The sequence below is a fragment of the Eschscholzia californica genome, unplaced genomic scaffold, assembly GCF_041429995.1.
Source record: "Eschscholzia californica isolate CP2 unplaced genomic scaffold, dmEscCali1.0.p SCAF_2, whole genome shotgun sequence".
NCBI classification, from domain to species: domain Eukaryota; kingdom Viridiplantae; phylum Streptophyta; class Magnoliopsida; order Ranunculales; family Papaveraceae; genus Eschscholzia; species Eschscholzia californica.
In genome coordinates this window covers 15,711,684-15,717,683 of record NW_028238309.1, presented here as the reverse complement: position 1 = coordinate 15,717,683, position 6,000 = coordinate 15,711,684, and the positions used below count along the sequence as shown (strand labels likewise).

Genomic DNA, 6,000 nt, shown 5'->3' with positions numbered 1-6,000 from the left:
AAAAAAACCTTTAGTATTCCCATTTAAAGTTGGGTTTTTTGAGTTTACCCCCTCGATACTAATTGGTAATTGAGTTTACCCCCCTCAATAATTGATAATTTAGTTTACCCCCCTCAACTTACTATTTTTGTTAAAAACACTAAGACAATGTTTGACAGTGTGTGAAAAAAGAATCTGACTGTCAAAAGTAATGATTGGGTAATGTTATTTTAGTAATTGTAATACCTTAATAGGTCAAGTTTAGTCAAGAATATGATTCGTAAAGATTTATTTTGTCCGTACACTATTTAATTTGTGATTCAGTTCCTTTACGCCAAACATGACTCTAGTATTTTGCTTAAAGTAGTAAGTCTAGTGGGGAAACTCAATTATCAATTATTGAGGGAAGTAAACTCAATTACAAATTAGTATTGAGGGGGTAAACTCAAAAAACCCTTGAAGTTACTCTCAAGATGGAAATTTTAGCTACATTGGGGGTTATTGTTATACACACCAATAACACGTGAGTGAAGGAAGGTTTTAGACACTCCATAGTGCTTACAACACGGTGTATTTAAAATTTCCCCTCTCATAATCCCATCCCAGAAGCTTCATTGCATAAGGGAAAATATCTATGTTCGGGAAAATATCTATGTTCGAAGAAGGTGCCCACTTTTTTCACTATAAGTGGTCTTTGCTCCCTTGGTCTTTGCTCCCCTTGGACCTTTGTCAATTCGGTAGGCGCCCCTCATGCTTAGTTGCATTTTTCCTATTTATGTTGAAGAAATGAGAGAGAAGGAAAATACTAGCGAGAGAAATTATCTTCGAGTGAAAGAGGAGAAGAACAACCATCATGTTGGTGGTTGAATTCCGTAGTTCTAATTTTTTTTATTTATGATATTAAAATAACGGTAATCCTAATATTAGTCACTCTAATATTTTATTAAAGATAACTTTGTCTATAAATACCAAAACAAATCATTTGGGGGATAGGAATCACAAATACACCACTTCTTCGGTTGGTTATTATCATCCCATTCTCGGAAGAATAAGATTCTCTTGCGTTCTCTCGAACCAAACAATAACTTGGTTTATGAACTATTCTCACATGTCTAATTTAGAGTATGAAATATGCTTGAGAGGGTAGTTATTAAGCTCAATTCATTATACTATAATACTATTACACATTACAAATAAAATGTCCCCGATACAAATACTCTCAGCCAATCAGAGATGAAATCACTCCTTGCGTAATTGCTTCCATCCACCTTTTTCCATACTTCTTTTAACCTAATCAAACCTCTCTAAAAAAATCACAAAATTTGGATTATCATTCTCTCTTCTTTCTCAGAATCTTCTCTCTATCTCAAAGAAAGACCTAAAAACCTAGAGGACCCATTTCCTCCTCTATTTCCCTTCCCCTCCTTTTCAATTACAAGTATAGAAATAAAAAAGAAATGTACCCAAACAAGAATAATAACATCTCTTCTTCTTACAAATCAAACTCATCCCGATTAACAACCACCGAGTCATGAATCCGATTCAACCCCCACCACCATCCTCCACCACCAGAAATTCTAATCGCCGTCGCCCCAATCTTACCCTTCCTCTACCTGAACGTACTCCTTCATCTTTTGCCGTTCCTTTACCTCTACCACCACCTTCCTCCGCCATCTCCGGCGGTTCTTCTCAACAACAACACCAACAACAAACAACTCAGATTCCGGTGAGTTTCTCAGAACTCGATAAAGAACGTAGAGTAGGTAGTGGAAGCGGTGGTACAGTTTATAAAGTTCGTCATAGACCCACAGGAAGATCATTTGCCCTAAAAGTCATTTATGGTACCCATGAAGATTCAGTTCTTCGTCAGATCTGCCGTGAAATTGAAATCCTCCGGCAAGTTAATAACCCAAACGTTGTTAGATGTCACGGAATGTTTGATCACGCTGGTGAAATCCAAGTTCTTCTTGAATACATGGATGGTGGATCATTAGAAGGTACACATATCACAAATGAATCAATTCTTTCAGATCTATCTCATCAAATTTTATCTGGTTTATCTTATCTTCATCGTCGTAAAATCGTACATCGAGATATAAAACCATCAAATCTATTAATTAATGGAAAAAAACAAGTGAAAATTGCTGATTTTGGGGTTTCAAGAATTTTAGCACAAACAATGGATCCTTGTAATTCATCTGTGGGTACAATTGCTTATATGAGTCCTGAAAGGATTGATACTGACCTAAATGATGGAGTTTATGATGGTTATGCAGGAGATATATGGAGTTTTGGGGTTAGTATTTTAGAATTTTATATGGGTAGATTTCCATTTAATGTTAGTAGAGGAGCTGATTGGGCTAGTTTAATGACTGCTATTTGTATTTCACCACCACCTGAAGCTCCTTCTTCTTCTTCAAAAGAATTTAAGAGTTTTTTAGGTTGTTGTTTACAGAGAGAACCTTCTAAAAGATGGACTTCTGATAAATTATTACTTCATCCATTTATTACTCAACTAAATCATCAAGTTCAGAATCAAGGTCATGTTCAAAATCAGAATCAGGTTTTGAATCAAATTCATCACCAACTTCATCTTCCACAACTTCAACAACAACAACAACATGTTCTTCCTGCTCCACAACATTTTTCATCTTCTCATGGATAAGTTTTTTTTTTTAATTAAGTTTAGGATTTGGATGTGGTGATTGATTGAAATATGAGGTTGGGTAGATGGGTTTTGATTAATTTCTGTATCAGGTGGATGATTTGGGCAATGGGTATGTTTCAATCATTCTCTTTCTATCTATCTATCTATCTATCTATATATATAGATCATTATTGTAAAAGTTGGGTTTAATTATTGTAAGTCTTTTTTTCTCTTTTCTATCAGAGATTAGATGGGGTTGTTTTGTTGTACTCTTTTCTTTCTTCTTTACTTCCTTCTATTTCTATATGGGGGGGAATTGATGGACTAAAGTTGAAGCTTCCATTAATGGAGCACTATTGGACCTTCTTTAAATTGTGTAACCATAAACTTTGTATGAGTATGATGATGAAAATGAAAGAAAAACAAAATGTTAGTTTAAACCTTTTTCTTGCTTTTCATACTTTGTTATGATCCATTTATGGTGTTGTGTTTCTTTTTTACCTTTTCTAGTTCAAATATGACACTGTTACTCCCAACTTTCCTCATACTCCTGCCTTACATATGAATATGATAGAGAGGGGATGACATGTTTTCAAAGGTGGACTCTTTTCTTTCATTTTCTTGTCTTATTGTTCACGTAAGCAATTCAGTAAATAAAATCTTACAATTCTTTTTAGTCTTCTATGTTTGGAGCAAAAAACCTTTTGCCCGCCTCTACAAAAATACTATTTTGGTTGGGAGAGTGATGGATTTTGGGATGAGAAAATAGGTAAGGAAAAGACTCGGTCAAATTAGGGACGACCAAGAGAGCACACAACACTTGGTCTTTATGTTTCCCATTTCTTCACCCGCGAAGGGTCCTGACATTCCGTTATAAAAAAAAGTCTTTTGTTTCGAATTCCTTCACCACCACAATTTCCCCGACCACCAATGCTGGACCAACGACACCATCTCCACTATCATCCCTCTCTCTCCTCTCTCCCTTTTCTTTACTTTCTTGCTCAACTTAAACGAAGGGTAAGCCTCATTGCTGGAATCCTTCATCTTGAAAATCACACGGGACAACCTTTGTATGGACCTGAAATCCCTAGAACCCCTTCGCAGAAACAAATAGGACAGAGATGTTTGGTTGCGGTGGTGGGAGGTTGAGCTGGGGAACCCCTTCGCAAAAACAAATAGGACAGAGATGTTTGGTTGTGGTGGTGGGAGGTTGAGGTGGGGTTTTAGTGGCCGCGGTGAAGATGAGATGAGTTTTGTGTTTCTCCATGTTTTTGTATTTCCTGCAACTACAATAGTATCTCCCAAAGCTATGATCAGCCTTTAACTCTTTTGGAATTGAAAGAGTTGGAGATCTTATTCCGTTTTTAAGTGACTATTGTCTTCCTTGCAGCAAAATAAAAAGTGACTATTGTCTCACACAACTATGATCGGATATTATTACCCAATCCACCTACTTCTGTTGATGCTTCATGGTAAACCGACAATTTTAGCCGTTAAGATATTTTCATTTCCATTTAGCAAGGGCCAGAGAAAAATAGAGTTTACACGTCTCACTCATCCATGATTACATACAAACATTTAGGAATCTAGTTTAAGTCTGCTTGTTAATCCTGTCAATAGGTTTCATAATTGGGTACTGCTATAAGCGCCATGTTGAAAGTGTTTTGAATATTGATTGATGTCTAATCCAGTCTTCGACCCACCAATACGTTTACAAGGGTCCTGGGGCGGAATTTTGGATCCTTTAGTAGGCTGATCACCGAGACAAAACTGGTATGTGAAGTAGGGCTCCGACGCAGAACTGATATGCTGGGGGGTAATTGATGGACTAAAGTTGAAGCTGCCATTAATGGAGTAGTATTGGACCTTCTTTAATATGTGTAATTTAAAGCTTCTTCTACCATTTCGTACTTTGTTATGATTTATTTATGGTGTTGTATTTTTTCTTTTACTCTCTTGTCCAGCTTCAACAAAGGGTAAGTCCCACGGTTGTAGACCTTCGTTCAGAAAGTCACACAAAACAACTTTTGTATGGACTTGAAATCTCCATAACCCCTTCATTAGAACAAAGAGGAGATAATATATACATATGTGGGTTGATTCCGTTGCCCTCAATTTGTGATCAACTCACCATTTTGACTTCATAAGTGTCTGACAGTTCGATTTGGTCCTCAAGGGCTAAAAAAATTTCAACTTTTTCTAGAACTACCCTTGAGGCCCAAAGTAGAATTATTTTCGAAAAAGTTAAAAACTTAAAAGCCAGAACACCTCTTTATTCTCCTTCACTTAACCTCTTTTCTCCTCCATGTCATCTCTTCCTCTCCACATCACCTTTCTTCCCCCGTGAAAAGTCGCCGACCGATAAAAATTTCAGTCGACAACCTTACCCTAAAATATATATATATATATATATCTTCTTAAACTTTCTCTCTCTTCCTTTTCTTCTTCCTTCTTCCCTCTCTCTTCTCCCCTCTCCCTCTTCTTTCTTCTTGGGGGGGGGGGGGGGGGGGTGGGGGGGAGTCTTCACCGGAGGTCCGATTCAACAGACCTATGAAGGTCGGTTCAGCAAACCAGACCTTCGATGAAGACTCCCCTTTGCCGGAGGTTTAGAAAGAGAGAAAATAAAGAGAAGGGACGGAAGAAGAGAGAAAGAGAGACGAAGAGAGGGAAGGGGAAGAAGAAGAAAAAGAATAAAGGAAAGGCCGCTAACCAGAATTTTTGTCTCCCGGCGACTTCTCGTCTGAGAAGAAATGTGACATGGAGAGGAAAATATGACATGGAGGAGAAAAGAGGTGAAGTGGAGGATAAATAAAGATGCGATGTTGTTTTTTGTTTGGAAATAATTATATTTTGGCTCTAAAGATAGTATTAGAAAAAGTTAATTTTTTTTGCCTTTAGAAACCAATCGAAGCGCAAAACGATAAGTTGGTCACAAATTGAGGGCCAAAACGGATTTAACTTATATATATATATATATATACACAGTCCGAGATTTTTGGTTGTGGTGGTGGGAGGTTGAGGTGTCATGTAAGTGGGGGCGGGAGGTGGTGAGGATGAGATAAGTTTCGTATTTCTCTCAAGTCATTACAGTCAAACTTGATTTACTAAGTCTTCATTTCTCCATGACTCGAGATTGATTTTTCCACTCAGTTTTGTATTTCCTGCAACTAAAATAGTATATCCCGGAGCGATAATCAACCTTTTAAGTCTTTGAGAATTAGTTCAAGAAAAAAAAGTCTTTGAAAATTGAAAAAGTTGGAGATTCAATTCAGTTGACTATGTCTCACGAAACTATGATGGGGTATTATTACCCAATGCACCGTTGACCCTTTGTGGTAAAAAGATAATTTTATGGGTTAAGATATTTTCATTTC

General features: G+C 37.0%; 1 pseudogene across 1 annotated transcript; it reads left to right on the top strand.

The window, feature by feature from the left end:
- Window positions 1-1,132: 1,132 nt before the first annotated feature.
- Window positions 1,133-3,066, top strand: LOC147556501 (mitogen-activated protein kinase kinase 5 pseudogene; annotated as a pseudogene). Its single transcript, XR_015235421.1, has one exon. The product of XR_015235421.1 is annotated as a mitogen-activated protein kinase kinase 5 pseudogene (transcript).
- The last annotated feature ends 2,934 nt before the right edge of the window (window positions 3,067-6,000 follow it).